The sequence below is a fragment of the Globicephala melas genome, chromosome 11, assembly GCF_963455315.2.
Source record: "Globicephala melas chromosome 11, mGloMel1.2, whole genome shotgun sequence".
NCBI lineage: Eukaryota > Metazoa > Chordata > Mammalia > Artiodactyla > Delphinidae > Globicephala > Globicephala melas.
Window position 1 is genome coordinate 74,480,298 of NC_083324.2, and position 19,270 is coordinate 74,499,567.

Genomic DNA, 19,270 nt, shown 5'->3' on the forward strand with positions numbered 1-19,270 from the left:
AAACGTGAGAGCACTGGGCACCTGTGAGCTTGGGGAGGCACAGGGTAACTAGACAACCAGACTGGTGTATTTGGGGGACTTCCACTAAAATCCCTAGGTGAAAATTAAACAAATGAGGGGAAAGAGCAAGTTAATAAAAGTTTGTTTCTTGGACTCAATGAAAGTAGTTTTCTGCTTATTTCCTTTTCATACAATCACAGTTCATTCAGATTATTTTTAGTAACTTCCCTTTGACCTCATTGTTTCAAAACTCCTAAGTGACTTTCAGTAAAGGTTGAATTTTATTGTAAGGATATAGAATGTGGAACTCCACTAATTAATTTTCCTGGTAAATGAAGGCGAAACACTGTGTAGTACTGAGAAGTCTTAAAGCATATATTTAGCCCTTTTCTTCCTTTTGAAACAGAGATAGTTAATAGAATTGATCCTACTTTGGATGAAAGAGTTGCTTCCAGACATTCAGCATGGCATTTGCATTTCAATACTCCACAAAGAGGAGTTTAAGATACCAGACTGGTAATAAAACCCTCAGAGGAACTCGGATTTTTATGATTTGTAGTTATTTCTGTTCCAGGGAGCCTTGCTTTGATTCACCACGCACTTGTACTAAAGACTGTTAATTTGGTCACATGAATATTTTCTTCTAAATCTTTGGTGTGAGAAATTTAGTTTGTGACCATGACATTTAAAAAAATGGTAGTTTTGGGGGGTTCTGTTTTTTATAGGCAAAAGGGAAACATTAAACATCCAGGATTCTTTTCCCCCATCTATCCTTTCCCTCCTTTCTTTCTTTTTTTTTTTTTTTTGTGGTATGCGGGCTTCTCACTGTTGCGGCCTCTACCATTGAGGAGGACAGGCTCCAAACGCACAGGCTCAGCAGCCATGGCTCACAGGCCCAGCTGCTCCGCGGCATGTGGGATCTTCCCGGACCAGGGCACGAACCCGTGTTCCCTGCATCGACAGGCGGACTCTCAACCACTGCGCCACCAGGAAAGCCCCCTCCTTTCTTGTTCAAGGTGACTTTGGGTTTCCCAGCCTCTTCCTGCCTTATCTATGAAGGAAGAAATAACAATCCTTGGGACACACGTTGGCCTTAGCCATGGCTACCCTCAAAGACACCCACATTTCTACATTCCACATCTCACATTTCTACATTTACAGCCCATTCCATCAAAACCCAGATTCAAGTTGTTCTAAAAACATAGAAAGACCAGTCCCTCCCATCAGGAAACTTGCACAAGCCTCTTAGATAGACTCATCCACCAGAGGACAGACAGCGGAAGCAAGAAGAACTACAATCCTGCAGCCTGTGGCACAAAAACCACATTCACAGAAAGATAGACAAGATATAAAGACAGAGGGCTATGTACCAGATGAAGGAACAAGAATAAAACCCCAGAAAAACAAGTAAATGAAGTGGAGATAGGCAACCTTCCAGAAAAAGAATTCAGAATAATGATAGTGAAGATGATCCAGGACCTCAGAAAAAGAATGGAGGCAAAGATCAAGAAGATGCAAGAAATGTTTAACAAGACCTAGAAGAATAAAAGAACAAACAAACAGAGATGAACAATACAATAACTGAAATGAAAAGAACCCTGGAAGGAATCACTAGCAGAATAACTGAGGCAGAAGAACAGATAAGTGACCTGGAAGACAGAATGGTGGAATTCACTGCTGTGGAGCAGAATAAAGAAAAAGAATGAAAACAAATGAAGACAGCCTAAGAGACCTCTGGGACAACATTAAACTCAACAACGTTCGCTATAGGGGTCCCAGAAGTAGAAGAGAGAGAGAAAGGACCCGAGAAAATATTTGAAGAGATTATAGTCAAAAACTTCCCTAACATGGGAAAGGAAATAGCCACCCAAGCCCAGGAAGCACAGGGAGTCCCATACAGGATAAACCCAAGGAGAAACATGCCGAGACACATAGTACTCAAATTGGCAAAAATTAAAGACAAAGAAAAATTATTGAAAGCAGCAAGGGAAAAATGACAAATAACATACAAGGAAACTCCCAAAACGTTAACAGCTGATTTCTCAGCAAAAACTCTACAAGCCAGAAGGGAGTGGCATGTTATACTTAAAATGATGAAAGGGAAGAACCTACAACCAAAATTAGTCTGGCCGGCAAGGATCTCATTCAGATTCGATGGAGAAATCAAAAGTTTTACAGACAAACAAAAGCTAAGAGAATTCAGCACCACCAAACCAGCTCTACAACAAATGCTAAAGGAACTTCTCAAAGTGGGAAACACAAGAGAAGAAAAGGACCTACAAAAACAAACCCAAAACATATTAAGAAAACGGTAATAGGAACATGCATATCGATAAATACCTTAAACGTGAATAGATTAAATTCTCCAACCAAAAGACGCAGGCTTGCTGAATGGATACAAAAACAAGACCCATATACATGCTGTCTACAAGAGACCCACTTCAGACCTAGGGACACATACAGACAGAGTGAGGGGATGGAAAAAGATATTCCATGCAAATGGAAATCAAAAGAAAGCTGGAGTAGCAATACTCATATCAGATAAAATAGACTTTAAAATACAGAATGTTACAAGAGACAAGGAAGGACACTACATAATGATCAAGGGCTCAATCCAAGAAGAAGATAGAACAATTATAAATATATATGCACCCAACATAGGAGCACCTCAATACATAAGGCAACTGCTAACAGCTATAAAAGAGGAAATCGACAGTAACACAATAATAGTGGGGGACTTTAACACCTCACTTACACCAATGGACAGATCATCTAAAATGAAAACAAATAAGGAAACAGAAGCTTTAAATGACACAATAGACCAGATAGATTTAATTGATATTTATAGGACATTCCATCCAAAAACAGCAGATTACACTTTCTTCTCAAGTGCGCACGGATCATTCTCCAGGATAGATCACATCCTGGTTCACAAATCAAGCCTCAGTAAATTTAAGAAAATTGAAATCATATCAAGCATCTTTTCTGACCACAATGCTATGAGATTAGAAATCAATTACAGGGGAAAAAACGTAAAAAAGACAAACACATGGAGGGTAAAAAATACGTTGCTGAATAACCAAGAGATCATGGAAGAAATCAAAGAGGAAATCAAAAAATACCTAAAGACAAATAACAATAAAAACACGACAATCCAAAACCTATGGGATGCAGCAAAAGCAGTTCTAAGAGGGAAGTTTATAGCAATACAAGCCTACCTCAAGAAACAAGAAAAATCTCAAATAAACAATCTAACCATACACCTAAAGGAACTAGAGAAAAAGGAACAAACAAAACCCAAAGTTAACAGAAGGAAAGAAATCATAAAGATTAGAGCAGAAATAAGTGAAATAGAAACAAAGAAAACAATAGCAAAGATCAATAAAACTAAAAGCTGGTTCTTTGAGAAGATAAACAAAATTGATAAACCATTAGTCAGATTCATCAAGAAAAAGAGGGAGAGAACTCAAATCAATAAAATTAGAAATGAAAAAGGGGAAGTTACAAGGGACACTGCAGAAATACAAAGCATCCTAAGAGACTACTACAAGCAACTCTATGCCAATAAAATGGACAACCTGGAAGAAATGGACAAATTCTTAGAAAGGTATAACCTTCCAAGACGGAACCAGGAAGAAATAGAAAATATAAACAGACCAATCACGAGTAATGAAATTGAAACTGTGATTAAAAATCTTCAAACAAACAAAAGTCCAGGACTAGAGGGCTTCACAAGTGAATTTTATCAAACATTTAGAGAAGAGCTAACACCCATCCTTCTCAAACCCTTCCAAAAACTTGTGGAGGAAAGAACACTCCAAAACTAATTCTACGAGGCCACCATCACCCTGATACCAAAACCAGACAAAGATACTACAAAAAAAGAAAATTACAGACCAATATCACTGATGAATATAGATGCAAAAATCCTCAACAGAATACTAGCAAACAGAATCCAACAACACATTAAAAGGATCATACACCATGATCAAGTGGGATTTATCCCAGGGATGTAAGGATTCTTCAATATATGCAAAACAATCAATGTGATACAGCATAGTAACAAATTAAAGAAGAAACCATATTATCATCTCAATAGATGCAGAAAAAGCTTTTGACAAAATTCAACACCCATTTATGATAAAAACTCTCCAGAAAGTGGGCATAAAGGGAACCTACCTCAACGTAATAAAGGTCATATAGGACAAACCCACAGCAAACATCATTCTCAATGGTGAAAAACTGAAAGCATTTCCTCTAACATCAGATACAGGACAAGGATGTCCACTCTCACCACTATTATTCCACATAGTTTTGGAAGTCCTAGCCACAGCAATCAGAGGAGAAAAAGAAATAAAAGGAATACAAATTGGAAAAGAAGAAGTAAATCTGTCACTGTCTGCAGATGACATGATAGTATACATAGAGAATCCTAAAGATGCCACCAGAAAACTACTAGTGCTAACCAATGAATTTGATAAAGTTTCAGGATACAAAATCAATGCACAGAAATCTCTTGCATTCCTATACACTGATGATGAAAAATCTGAAAGAGGAATTAAGGAAACACTCCCATTTACCATTGCAACAAAAAGAATAAAATACCTAGGAATAAATCTACCTAGGGAGACAAAAGACCTGTATGCAGACAACTATACAACACTGATGAAAGAAATTAAAGATGACACAAATAGATGGAGAGATATACCATGTTCTTCGATTGGAAGAATCAATATTGTGAAAATGACTATACTACTCAAAGCAATCTACAGATTCAATGCAATCCCTATCAAATTACCAATGGCATTTTTTATGGAACTAAAACAAAAAATCTTAAAATTTGTATGGAGACACAAAAGACCCCGAATAGCCAAAGCAGTCTTGAGGGGAAAAAAAGGAGCTGGAGGAATCAGACTCCCTGACTTCAGGCTACACTACAAAGCTACAGTAATCAAGACAATGACACAAAAACAGAAACATAGATCAATGGAACAAGATGGAAAGCCCAGAGATAAACCCACACACCTATGGTCAACTAATCTATGACAAAGGAGGCAAGGATATACAATGGAGGAAAGACAGACTCTTCAATAAGTGGTGCTGGGAAAACTGCACAGGTACATGTAAAAGAATGAAATTAGAACAATCCCTAACACCATACACAAAAATAAACTCAAAATGGATTAGAGACCTAAATGTAAGCCCGGACACTAAAACTCTTAGAGGAAAACATAGGAAGAACACTCTTTGACATAAATCACAGCAAGATCCTTTTTGATCCACCTCCCAGAGTAATGGAAATAAAAACAAAAATAAACAAATGGGACCTAATGAAACTTAAAAGCTTCTGCACAGCAAAGGAAACCATAAACAAGACAAAAAGACAACCCTCAGAATGGGAGAAAATATTTGCAAACGAATCAACGGACAAAGGATTAATCTCCAAAATATATAAACAGCTCGTGCAGCTCAATATTAAAAAACAAACAACCCAATCCAAAAATGGGCAGAAGACCTAAATAGACATTTCTCCAAAAAAGACATACAGATGGCCAAGAGGCACATGAAAAGCTGCTCAACATCACTAATTATTAGAGAAATGCAAATCAAAAGTACAATGAGGTATCACCTCACACCAGTTAGAATGGGCACCATCAGAAAATCTACAAACAACAAATGCTGGACAGGGTGTGGAGAAAAGGGAACCCTCTTGTATGTTGGTGGGAATGTAAATTGGTATAGCCACTATAGAGAACAGTATGGAGGTTCCTTAAAAAACTAAAAATAGAATTACCATATGATTCAGCAATCCCACTACTGGGCATATACCCAGAGAAAAACACAATTCAAAAAGACACATGCGGGCTTCCCTGGTGGCGCAGGGGTTAAGAGTCTGCCTGCGGATGCAGGGGACACGGGTTCGTGCCCCAGTCCAGGAAGATCTCACATGCCGCAGAGCGGCTGGGCCCGTGAGCTATGGCCACTGAGCCTGCGCGTCCGGAGCCTGTGCTCCGCAACGGGAGAGGCCACAACAGTGAGAGGCCCGTGTACTGAAAAAAAAAAACAAAACAGATACACCCCAATGTTAAGTGCAGCACTATTTACAATAGCCAGGTCATGGAAGCAACCTAAATGCCCATCAACAGACAAATGGAGGTGGTACATATATACAATGGAATATTACTCAGTCATAAAAAAGAACGAAATTGGGTCATTTGTTGAGACGTAAAAGGATCTAGAGACTGTCATACAGAGTGAAGTAAGTCAGAAAGAGAAAAATAAATATCACATATTAATGCATATATGTGGAACCTAGAAAAATGGTACAGATGAACCGGTTTGCAGGGCAGAAGTTGAGACACAGATATAGAGAACAAATGTAGACACCAAGGGGGAAGGCAATGGGGCAGTGGTGATGGTGGTGTGATGAATTGGGAGATTGGGATTGACATGTACACACTGATGTGCATAAAATTGATGACTAATAAGAACCTGCTGTATAAAAAAATAAATTAAATTAAATTCAAAAATTAAAAAAAAGTAACCATCACAAGAACTTTAAGGATTACTTTTCCTCACTTATTTATAAATAAAATCTAATAACTTAATTAAGATTATTGCTAACTTAAGGAAGTAACTATCCAGGGAATCAATAAAAATTTTTGAGTGTAGTGATTTTATTGTTTGTTTATTTTGTTTACTGTAATGCAAGTGCTGTCTCTGCCTCAAGAACGTACCTAATGGCTGGGTCACTGGTGGCCAGGTGCAGCACATGCACGGTGGCTTGCTGTTCCAAGATATCAAGTTCAGATCACTAAATATTTCATATTTTAAGAGCAGCAGGCATTACTAGTATTCATTTATACAGTACACTTTTGGTCTCTCGCTATAGATAGATAGATGATAGGTAATAGATGCATGTATATATATATGTATATACACACACACACACACACACACAGAAAAAACAAAAAACAACATAAAGAAACTTGATCAAAAGCTGCAGCGCTAAAGCCTGCAAAGGGACAAACCCTCCACCTGAGTGTTTGCCCTGGGTAGCAAGTGACTTCCTGCTTTGCAAACAAACGTTTCAAAGGGCTGATGTTTAAAATTCCAAAGAACCCTACATGTCACCATTTTTTGACCATTTACAGAGCAAAATGAACCAGAATATCAGGAATATTGGGGTTCGATTTTCTTAAGCTACAGAAATATTTAAAAGTTAAAGGAGGGGCTTCCCTGGTGGCGCAGGGGTTGGGAGTCCGCCTGCCGATGCAGGGAACACGGGTTCGTGCCCCGGTCGGGGAAGATCCCACATGCCGCGGAGCGGCTGGGCCCGTGAGCCATGGCAGCTGAGCCTGCGCGTCCGGAGCCTGTGCTCCTCAATGGAAGAGGCCACAACAGTGAGAGGCCCGCAAAAAAAGTTAAAGGAGCATTACAGCAAAGAAGATAAGAGATTTCAATCACTCTTCCTCCCAGGAATTTTCAGATTTTAGTGCAGCTTAAGAATCACCCAAATACTATGGCCTAAGTTCCTGGCTTCCTGGCTTCACACTCTGAGATTCTGCTCTGTAAAGTGCCAAAGACCAGCAGCCTTAGCACCACCTGGGAACTTGCTAGAAATGCAAACTCTTTATTTTTCTTAGGCTGCACCGCTCGGCTTGTGAGATTTTAATTGCTTGACCAGGGAGTGAACCCGGGCCCTTGGCAGTGAAATCATGGAGTCCTAACCACTGGACCACCAGGGAATTCCCTAGAAATGCAAATTCTTGAGCCCACTCCAGACCTCCAGAATCTAAAACTCTAGCGGTAGGATCCAGTCAGCCGTGTTTAAACAAATTCTCAGAGGTGATTCTGATGCACACAAAAGCTTACTAATCAGTGAGATATAGCACGATTATTTTTACCATGGTGGTTCTCACTTTGCAAAAGTACTGATGCCTCGTCTCCAGGTCCAGGCCAGTAGAATCAGAAGCTCTGCCTACATTTAGAGAAACACTGGCAGATAGATAGCTGCTGGATTAGTTTGTGGAAATTCTCTCCTCTCTCTAAAATGACATACAACTATCTTCAGCTAAAACCCTGAATAATTATAGCTTCTGCCTACACACCCATCTTCACTTCTCTCCATCACTTTCTTCTCTTCCTACTCTCCCCTCTCTGTAGCCCCTCAGTGCCCTGCAAGCACTGTGTCCTCCAGCCTCTGCCTAGAACTGCCACCTTGCCCCATATTCATTGGTCTAATACCCATTGTCTTTCAAGGCCCCAGTCAAGGTCATTCCAGGCAAGAATCTGCTTTGACTCCGTCTAGTTGTGTGTACATCTCTGCCTGTCACTTCCCTCCATCAAGGCATTTCCTGAACTACATTAGAAAGGCTTATTTGTGAGCTCCTCCTCTATCCTATGATTCTCCTAGAGCCCGCCTTCACGGCCAAGGCAAGGCCTTGTTTGTCTACTGCTGTGTGCTTAGCATCTAACACAGTGCAGGCCGGTGCTCCATCACTGTTTGTTAGGAATGACTCCCCAGGTGGCACATTATTAGAGGTGCTATAAAATGTTAAGAGCATGGGCTTTAGCACCAGACTACTTGGGTTCACGTCCTAGCTCTACCATTTACTAGCTATGTAAGTTTGGACAAATTACTTCATCTCTGTTCCTCCGTGGTTGGTGTTGGTGAAACTTTTGTTGTTATTTTTTTATTGAAGTATAGTTGATTTATAATGTGTTCATTTCTGCTGTACAGCAAAGTGATTCAGTTATACATTTATATATACATTCTTTTTTTCTATTCTTTTCCATTATGGTTTATTATAGGTTATTGAATATAGTCCTCTGTGCTATACAGTGGGAGCTTGTTGTTTATCTGTTGTTATTTTTAATTGCTCTCTCGCTGAGAAACTACTCTGGCCCAGGGTCTGTGCTGAGTGCCTTTCAAAAAAATTGTGTGTGCATGATGTCATTTAATTTTCACAACAATCTGGGAACTGGTTAGCTCTTCCCACTCAAGGGAGGGAGGCTTGGAGAGGTTACTCAACTTGCCAAGTCCCGTTTAAAAAACAGCGTAGATTGGAGGTCACATGGAAGAATTTGAGGCAGAATCCAAACTCCAAACCCAGCTCTTGCCTCTATACTATCTCGTGCTCTGAGACGAGCTGCCAAGATTTAAATACACAGAGTTAAACACACGATGGTGTGAAGGATGGTACAAAGCGGTATAGGATTCTCTTCCAAACTTGTGGCCCAGAGAAGGGCTACAAATTCAGCAGGAAGGATGTCGCGGCAAAGATGAGCCCAGATGGCAAACTCATTAACCTACCCAGTGGGATGCACCGAGGGTCAGGAGGCCGACTGTAGACACTTTTCTAAACAGAAGCTGGCAGGCATTTCCTAAATATCGTTACTGATGGGTAATACAACGTCCTTCCCACCCCCAGCCTCACTTCCCCCTACAGGCTTGATTTAATAGATCCAGGTAGAGCGTGGCAATTTGCATCATGACCAGTGCCCCAGTCCATTCACCTCTTGGTGATATCTAGACCACACTCGGACAAACGATGCTTTGCATCTCTCATATAGCCATTTTCTGTTGTTTTGTGCTAATATTTTATAAGCATTATTACAAAAACCTAACATAGAGATTTTAAAGGGATGACCTTTTTCAACATAAATAGCGATTCTCCTATTTTCTCCTCATAGCCCCAGGGAGGATGCAGAATACTGTCACCGCCCAGGGTTGGGTGAGCCTCTCTGCCCTGCCTTCTGAGACCCATCCCTGCCCTACGTGCTCCCGGGAGACAGGACCTTGGGTGGATTCAGCCCTGACTCTGTGATCAGGCTGATTCTCCTGGGGTCCCCCTGGTTCTCCTTCAAACAACTCGGCAAATCAATCTCTGTGGCTTCAACGGACCTGCAGGTGCAGCTGTGGAAAGTTTACATAATGCCAGCTGCACGGTGAAGTGGCAAAACCTTGACAAAATATTAGCTCTGTTCCACCTGGCAACCCCACTTCAGGTGCACGAAAATACGGTGTCATTCATGACACATTCAGACATTTTCCCTGAGGGGAAATTAAAATTTAACATGAAATCAGGTTGTCGTTCCTTTCGGCTTCTAAACAGAGATTGAACACTCAGATAGGAAGTGCTCGGAACTGTGATTTTGATTTTAAGGAAAAGTGAAATATTGTTAGTAGTCTAAATGTGAGTTTAGACTTTGAGTTTTAACTTTAAAGATTATATTTAAATATATTTTTTATATTTTTAATTTAATTATGTATTTAAATAAAAATTTACTAGTACTTTTACCCTCAAACAGTAAAGATGTTATTTAAGCTCAGGGATAAGTTCACCAAAATGTCTGTTTGTTAAATGACACTTTGATGTTCCCAACTCTTTATCAAACATTTATCGAAAACCCAAGGTGCCAGGTGTTGTGCTGGGGGCTAGGAATAAAAAGATCAATAAGATGGCGTCTCTATGTCCTAGGAAAGAAGTGCATGGGAACAATTACTGAGAATACAAATACAAAAAACACTACAACGAAGGAATGTGAGGGCTCCGAGAAGAGAGGTCAGATCTGCACGTGGATGGAGAGACTTGTAAAAAGGAAGTAATCTGGTGGCATTTAAAATAAGCTTTGAATAAGAACCTGCTGTATAAAAAAGTAAAATAAAATAGGCTTTGGATGATCAATAGATTACTTAACAGACAAGGGAGAAAAGAGGACTCTGGACAGAGAGGTGAATTGCAGCTGGGTGGTGATGTAGATGGAGAAGGGAAGGTGGTCCAGATCACGGCCATCAGGAAGTGGAGGGAACAGCAGAGGGAAAGGAACCTGCAAAGAAAACTGAGTAGTAGTTGGGAAGCCAGGAGGCAGGACAAGAGCAGAGAAGGTGGTGGTCCATGAGGTCACATGCTGTAGACAATGAAGTGAGAGTCCTGACAAGACTAAGGTGCCGAGGTGCAGCTAAGGTGCCCCAGGGGGTCGGGCAGATGAGGAGATAGAGCAGAATGGTTTCCTGGGTGAATGGCTGATGATGACACGAGGATGTCATCAACAGTTCTTTCATGCACTTCCTGATGCGGAGGAAAGGAAGATGGAAGAGTAGCTGCATGGTCGGCAAAGGTTGTTGTGCCATGAGGAGGTCTGAAGCAGATTTAAATGACAGTGGAAAGAGCCAGTCAGAGGGGAGCGTGGTGATGGGGAGGGTGGGAGGGGGTGAGAGCCAGCTTTGAATGCAGGGAAGGGCCGTCTCTTCCCTTGAGGCAGGAAAGGAGGAGGAAGAGATGCGTGTGGGAGGAGATACTTTCGTGGAGTTGGTGGTGAGAAGCGATTTCCTCTGAGATGGCAAAGCTGTCTCCCGAGAGTGAGGTGTGTGTGCACGTGCGTACGTGTGTGTGTCCCCCATGCGTGGGTGGGGAAATGTATCTGGGAATCATTAGCGTCTCCAGCAGTACGAGGGCTCAGGTGCCGCTTCTGATATTTCTGGACTTAGATCACACTGTTCCCTGGCTGCTTTGTGCTCTCCCGTACAACGCATGAGTGTGTGTGTCTGGATTTAGGTATAAAAATTCAGATGTGCTTGCACTTTCTTGCCGGCAGAACTTCTACTTTCCCTGGGTTCCTGGTGGAGCTCAGGTACGTAGCATGTGCTCCATAAAGAACTTGGTTCATGAAAGATCTTTCCACTCATCGTGCCCCTACTTTAGCCTGACTCCAAAGGGGAAGAGCAACTATCATTCTAGAGGGATCCCGCCCTGGGGACAGGGAACTGAAATTGCGCCAGCATTTTTAGTACAAAAGTCTATTATGGTAAATAAAGCAGAAATTTTACCTGGTCTGAACAATGACTGGGTGTATGCTGTGATATTGAATGAGAGCTTTAAAAAAAAAAAAAAAAAGTAAGTTTTATGCTTTATTGCCTATCTCCTCCACCAACACACACACACAGCCTGTTCTGCATATGCACTTGTGGGTGCCCACACACAACCCAAGTCTGAAATCTTTCTGCACCTTCAAAGGCTGGCAGCAGGATTTGTCTGCAATGTGGCAGGCAGGGAGAAAGGGTTAATAAGGATCTGGAGCAATGCTTCCACTTGTCCTTTGAGGAGTAACAAAGAGAGGAAGCACAGCCTTTGTGGAAGGAAATTCCCAGGCCCCAGGTGACCTGCCCTGTGAACCCCTGAGGGGTGTCTGATAATAAACACTTGCAAACAAAACAATCCATAAAGGTGTTTTTTTACTAACATTTGCACATTTTTCACCAAAGGGCTAGAACAGCTTTTCCTGCATCTGCAGACCCCAGAGGGGGCCTCGTCATCCACCTGCTGGCAAAGCCCAACCATCTTGTCCAGGCTCAGGGCTGGCGTTTCTATGTGCAGGTCCCCTGGCCCCTGGGGCCTCTGATTGTGCAGGGGCCCCATCTTCACAGTAGGCTGCTGGGATGCAGATGGTAGACCCCGCACAGGGTGGGTATGGACCACTGTGTGCAGACCTGAGACCCACCTTTCCTCCTCCATCGTAACCCCCAGATGGCAAGCCTGAGCATTGCAACCTTGACTCCGTGCAGTGACCTTCCCAGGAGTGGGGAGCTTGACAAAGGCATGAAACCTCTCCTAATAAAGTGCGACCATTAAGTACCAAATTAGGCTTCCTCCTCTGCAAGGAGGAAGAAAAAACAAACCTAACCGAAACCAAAACAAAAACAAAATAGCAAACCCCCCAAACAACAACAAAACCCCCTGGAGACTTGATGGTAAATATTCCTACAAAAATTTCTTGGAAGGAGCTCAAAGCATATTAAGACCAAAACGCAAAACTTTGAGCAAAAGTCTAGTTTGGGTCAGTTTATTTGTAATTTTGCACCTTATTTCTCCCAAAACTAATAGGATGTGAGGTTTATTGCATCCATTTTGTAGATAAATAAATCAAGGATCAGAAACCAGTCTAGGATAATAGGAAAGATCTAGGTGACTCAGGTGTCTTTTCTCCTCTGTGTGTGTGTGTTGGCGCTGTGTGTACATGCATCTATGCTTTTTAAAAACTATAATATGCTTTAAAACCCCTTTATTAATTGCAATCTAACCCAGGATCTTAGCATGACAACCCCGTTTCTGGGCTAGACCTGAATCCACCTCACGACAAGGGTGAGGGTTGAGTAGATCCCCAACTACAAACAGAAAGCTGAAACTTTATTTCCGAAATGCCATTGCTGATCTCTGGGATATTTTTAGATGAGATAATCATACACGTCTACTTATTTGCATGTGCCCAGAGCTGCCGGACGACCTGCATGGTGACCCCAGCACTGAGGACCATGTAGACCGAAGGAACGATAAGTTCCAGATTTCATGGGGGCAGGGTTACCCGGAGCTTTGCACTCAAGCCCCCCGCTGCCCTTTGTACTGTGACAATGCCCGGAAGCACAGGCTTGTTAGAGGAAATTCCCAGGGCCTTAGTTTGGACATTAGACCGCTGCTTTGCCATGCTGGGCCGGCATCTAAAAATAAACACGCGGGTCTGCACGGGTTTCTGTGATTTTGTCCTGCACAGCTGATTATATTTCAAGGGATTTTTAAAAATTTCGTTTTCAATAAAGTGAGCCTGGGTAAACCTGGAGAATAAAATAGATTGTAGTTTTGTTTCAATTTGACAAAATGCAGCGTTTGCGGACATCCACTTCTACTGAAAGAACCACAGCTTCTTTTCCCTGAGATTTCAAAACAAAGATGGAAGAAATGAAAAGCACGTGGAGATGCTGCCCAAGCAACTGCAGAAAAGATGTGAGGGTCCAAAACTGCAAGACCAGAAAGTTCTTATGAGTCCTGGAAGGATGACGTATTAGCAAAGCCTCCGAGGGGACCTGGAGCAGTGAGTGATGTGTGCAGGCCCCTCTCCCCATAAGCTAAATTATCCCTTTTGTAAAAGCCTCCAGGTCCTTATCTGGCAGAGAGGCTGTTATCATTTAGCAGAAAAGGAAAGGTGGGTGGAAAACAATGGCTGATGAACTAGACTCAGAGCAGGCAGCCAGCGGCAGCCAGCGGCAGCCAGCTCTCCTCTCCCCCCAAAAGTCAAATTCCACATTCACAGTCCCCGTAATTTAGAGGATGGTAGAACCATTTATTTTGCACTTTTTTTTTTTTTGGCGGTACGCGGGCCTCTCACTGTTGTGGCCTCTCCCGTTGCGGAGCATAGGCTCCAGACGCACAGGCTCAGCGGCCATGGCTCACGGGCCCAGCCGCTCCGCGGCATGTGGGATCTTCCCGGACCGGGGCACGAACCCGTGTCCCCTGCATCGGCAGGCGGACTCTCAACCACTGCACCATCAGGGAAGCCCTATTTTGCACTTTTGAAAGTTAGATTTCGAGATGGCAAAGAATACATAGACATATTGTCGTGTTTTCATTTTATACATAGAGCAAAAATCAGGGACAAAGCTTGGAGTCTTGCTGTTAACTTGCTTGATCCAGTTTGGGTGAAAATGTACCAAAATGTGGCAGTTTTCCATCAAATAGGAATGTGATTACAGCACAAGAAGTAACCCACGATCTAGTTAAAGAGTAACCCAAGAAGAGCGGTTTGGAGTGAACTTTTCCCATCTCATTGTTCTCGTTTCTTTTTTGCTTTTTCCTGGAAATCCAACCTTTTGACTGTTGCTGCAAAGACCCTATTTAAAAAGCATCTCAGCTGATGTGTAGGGCTAGCTAGTCAAAAGGCAGCCCCGATCACTCTGTAGTCTGATGGGGTTTTTTTGCAGACTTTTATTTTGTGGCTTGGGCTGGAACCCTGACATCACGAGACTCTTGGTAGCTTTGAGTGGGAAGGACCTCGAGGTCATCACCCAGGCTCCACCCAGTGCAGGCTTCCCTTTGGGAACACCCTGGCCATGGTCTTCCAAGGTGCTGGAACACTGCCCAGGACAGGGTGTTCACCCTGCCACAAGGCAGCTCACCCAGTTTTAGACAATTCAAATGGTGGGTAAATCCTTCTGTACAATGAGCTAGGACCTGTTACCCTATAATTGCCACTGATCCATCCTCTGTTGACCCCTTTTCCCACCTTGAGCAATCTTTAAATATTTGAAGGCAACCTTCATGGGCTGCAAGACTTACTTCTTACTTCAAATGTCCTCTGGTTCTTTCAACTATTCTGCACATGCCAATTTTCTCATTTTCACCATCTTGGTCAACCTCCTTTTTTCAGATCTGATGTATTTTTTGAGGCAACATACTAGGTACTTAAGCTAATTAATCTTCTCTACAACCTTGCTTGGTAAATATTATCTGCATTTTCAGAAACAAATCTAAGACTTGATGAGATACAACCACTTATTGAAGGAGATGGCAGATAGAGGACTCAGAAGTGGGTCTACCTCTTTCTAGCCCACTCCATGCCTCTGATGAAAAAACAAATGTTGGTCAGGTACAGGCAAGGTTGATCTCAGATACATCCCGAGATCTGCAGTAGGTCCTTAGAAACCTCCCATGCAGGTGAGCCTCTTTTTTTTTGTTGCTACAAGGTGTGCTTACTGATAGAGATTGATGTTAACTTGAGGAGTTAGGAAATGACCATCAGAAAACACCGCCTGCTGGGAGGCAACTATACACAAGGTGGGTGTGCAGGAAATTTGGAGGCAAAGAGATACACGAGGAACAGGAAGCAAGAAGGAACTCAGAAGGTTTGGAAGGCATTTCGTTTGGAAGCTGCACACATGATGAAGCAGGAAGAGAAGGCTCAGACAGGCAAAGGGTGAACCCTTGCGAGTACCTAAAGAGTTTGCTGCAGCCTCAGCCTGGTGGTTGTATCTGGAGAACAAATAGAAAGTATTTGTTTCCTCCCAGCTGTGCATGCACCGCACGGGGGTGCAAAGCTCGGGGACAAAGGATACTACGCCCGGCCCCCAACCTCTGATTGTAGGTGAAATGAACACAAATTAGAAAGAACCCAAGTGTAATCAGAAAGGGAGTCCTTACAACCATGCCGCAGTGGGGGTCAGGGATCCCTTCTTCGCTCTATGTCTACAAGTTTCCAGATTTTTCCTGCACGACTTGGTGGAGCCACTTCCTTCCCTTCTCCTGACTGCTTTCCAAAAGCAGAGACTGCCTGAGGGTGACACTGCCTTTCTCCTCAGCTGCCCTACTTCAAACCAGCTCTCCACCCAACAATGAATACCAAGTGGATTCCTCTAAGCTGCAGGGCGCTGCTCCCTGGAAGCCACTGCCACATCGTGTTTGATGGAAGGTGCCAAAGGACAGCATTAATGTCACAGCCGAGCTCGTGGGCATAGTCATGAAATGTCTCCCTTAAGATCTCCTCTTTGCCAGTTTGACCCAGAGAACGGCAGAGCCCTGCCCTTCAGATCATCACGTAACATGACAGAAGTGAGTGCAGAGGCTCCCTGGATATTATCTTCTCTGTACACTCATGAAGGCAGGGGCCTCTTTTCCTTCTAATTCTCCATCTTGTTCACCACTTGAGAAAATCCAGGTCCAGCAAAGGGATGTGGACGCACCCAGGGTCACCTGGCTAGGGAACTGCAGGTGCTGGGCTAAATCAAGGTGCTGAAACAGCCCCGCTTCCTTTCCACTAAATCACTCTGCCTTCAATCTCCTGCTGTCTTTACTTGGATGCAAAGCTTTGGTTAAAGATGAGGCTTTCAGTTTTCCTTCAGACTTTCTAAGGAAAAGCAAGACAGAGGATGACAAAAGGCGCATCTTGTCTATGGGGAGCTGCATGGAGGCAGGGCTCGCATTTGTGTCGTCGGTCATCGCATTTGTAGCAGGGAGCACAGCAACTGGTATGGGGAAGGTGCTCAGTACCTATTTGCTGAAAGAGGAGTAAGTCTCTGACTTGGAGTGGCGGCGAATGAGGGGCACTGATAGAGAAACACCTTTTGGGAGAGACTATTCACAGCGACGTAAAGAAATAGATTCGAAAAGGTATGGCATAGGGTAGGTACTCAAAATATTTGGTGAAAACAATGAATCCAGCCAAGTCTCATAAAGGAGAGTGTGGAAAAATATTATAGAGAGCGGCAATCTCCTTGGAAGACTTCAAACTACAGATCTCAATCTGGGGATGATTTGGGCCTCTTCAAACAATGTATCCATTCATTTGTCCGTCCATTCATTCATTCATGAATTCAAAAACACTGAGCACAGGCTACGTACCTGGCATTGGTTCAAGTGCTAAGGATTCAGAAGTCAATCTCTAGTAACTCCTCATGGATGAAAATAGTAAAGCTAGCAACGAGCATTTAAGGTACTAAGGGCTATGGCAGAAGCACTTCGCTAAGTTGCCATAAAATACCAGACTTGATGGGCATTTAGTTTAAGGTGGACTGGATGGGGGGAGGGGGCAGGAACAATCAGGCTGCAGCGGGTAGTTGGGTGGAGAAGATGAATGAAGTTATGGGGACAGAGAGAACAGCACACACAGACATAGGTAGGCGTTAGAGCTCTCTCATATTGGGGAAATGGAAGGTATTGGGTACAGCTGGCAAGTCAGAGGGTGAGAGGTAAGGCTGGCTGTATGATAAGGACCATACCTTGAAGGTCTTGTCTACCTTCCTTAAGTTGGGGTTTCACAAACTTTAATGCATGTGAATCACCCAGGGACCTGGTTAAAATGCAGATTCAGTAAATCTGGGGAGCAGATAGAGAACCTGCATCTCTAACAAGCTGCCCAATGATGCCTGATGCAGCTGGTCCCTGGACTACCCTTTAGGAAGCAAGGCTGTAAGCAATGGGATGCAATGGAAATATTTCACTGAAGAGAGTGACATTAAGAGAATTGCATTTTCCCAAGAACCCTGTAGCAGGGTATGGAGGACGGAATGGAGGGAGACTCTGCTGGGCTAAAATACAGAAGTGGCAAGAAATTTTGAGCATCTGAACTAAATAAAGTTAGGAAAGAACAGTCAATGTTCAAATAAACAGGTGCAGACTGGTATTCTATGAAGTCGCTGTAAAATATTTCTCCCAGAGGAAAGGTTGCTTGTGAGGACGAAGATGAAACAATGAAAGCATAAGAGGCAAAAAAAAAAAAAAAGTCAAAGAGGCACATAGTGTTATTTGAATAAGTCTAGACCCCCCTCTGGGTCTCAGTGGACACGTCATCTCCAGCCCCAGTAATGACTGAAAAAGCAACCAGCTAAGGGGCGCAGCATCCCTGCAGACAATTATCACAACAGAGCAAATAAAATCAGCCTTCTCAGCCATCACTTGAGAGACACTTGCATCTAGTTTCAGGTAGCTTCAGGAAGCTTCAGGAAGAACAATTGTTTCATAGCAAATTCTGGAAAATAACATGGCAGTCCACCTGATCTTGAACACAGTGCCTGTTCATTTCTTATAACTCATAGGTACCCGAAATTAGAGACATCTATTTATATTGCTGTCAGAAAATACACTATCTGCTCTAAGCCATCTTTAACTGAAAGGAAAAACTCAGAAAGGAGTAAAAAAAAAAAAAAAAAAAATCAAGGGAAGGGTCTACATTGTTGAAAAGGAAAGGCAGGTGGTAAACATTTTTCTCATATACTGAAGCCCCCAAAATGCAGCTTCTAATGGGATTTCCCTCCAAAGAAAAGAAGAATCAGCTTTGCATTCTAGGTACTATTCTGGGTGGCATTCTGTATCCAAAGATGTCCAGAAGCAAAACCCCCAAGGGTCATCTCCCCTCTCACTCTTTTTCCCCACATCCTGTAAATGAGTAAACCTCAACCAGACACAGAGGTTGAAAACATGCAGCCAACTGGAAAAGCCATATGGACACACACTTCAGAACAGCTTGGTTCACAGTACAAGGCAAAAGAAAAGAGTGCAGGAACCTACCTTTCTCGTCTGTGCTTTGCAGCCTCCTGAAGTTTAACCCTGTACTGGAGAGCTTCCCAAGAACCTCTTTGGGGAGGTGAAACTGAAGGGCCTCCCCTTCAATCACAGCCGCGGAGAGGGTGGGGTTGCCCAAGACCAGACTTCAGCTCGTTGGCTCACGGGGACCTCAGGAAGCAGAAGTGAACTGCCTTCTAGTCTCTGCTGCAGGAAGAAACTGGGTGACTCGGTGTGGCTGGAGGTGGGGGTTGGAGGCTGGGGGAAGGGAAGTAATCTGGGAACCGTATTAAATAAGAGATCCTCTCCACATGATTTCCTGTAGTAGGTGCCTGTTGCCTCTCTCCAGGCTCCCCAGAGGAAATAAGACATTTAAATGTGTCCTTTGGCCACTGGCAAGAAGAGAATAAACATGCTAAGAATCGTGGAAATGAGAATTAGCA

At 43.0% G+C, this 19,270-nt stretch overlaps 1 protein-coding gene across 5 annotated transcripts in view; it reads right to left on the reverse strand.

Moving 5' to 3' along the window:
- The window catches only part of ADGRF5 (adhesion G protein-coupled receptor F5), a 109,282-nt gene extending 90,230 nt beyond the window's left edge, over window positions 1–19,052 (reverse strand). For 4 of the 5 annotated variants that reach the window (XM_060308134.2, XM_030870526.3, XM_060308136.2 and 1 more), the window contains exon 1: window positions 18,834–19,052. The gene's annotated coding sequence lies outside the window, so the exon portion shown is untranslated. Of the gene's footprint in view, window positions 1–869; window positions 976–18,833 lie in introns of those variants that run through there. The other variant, XM_030870525.3, reaches the window with a different exon arrangement.
- Window positions 19,053–19,270: the final 218 nt, after the last annotated feature.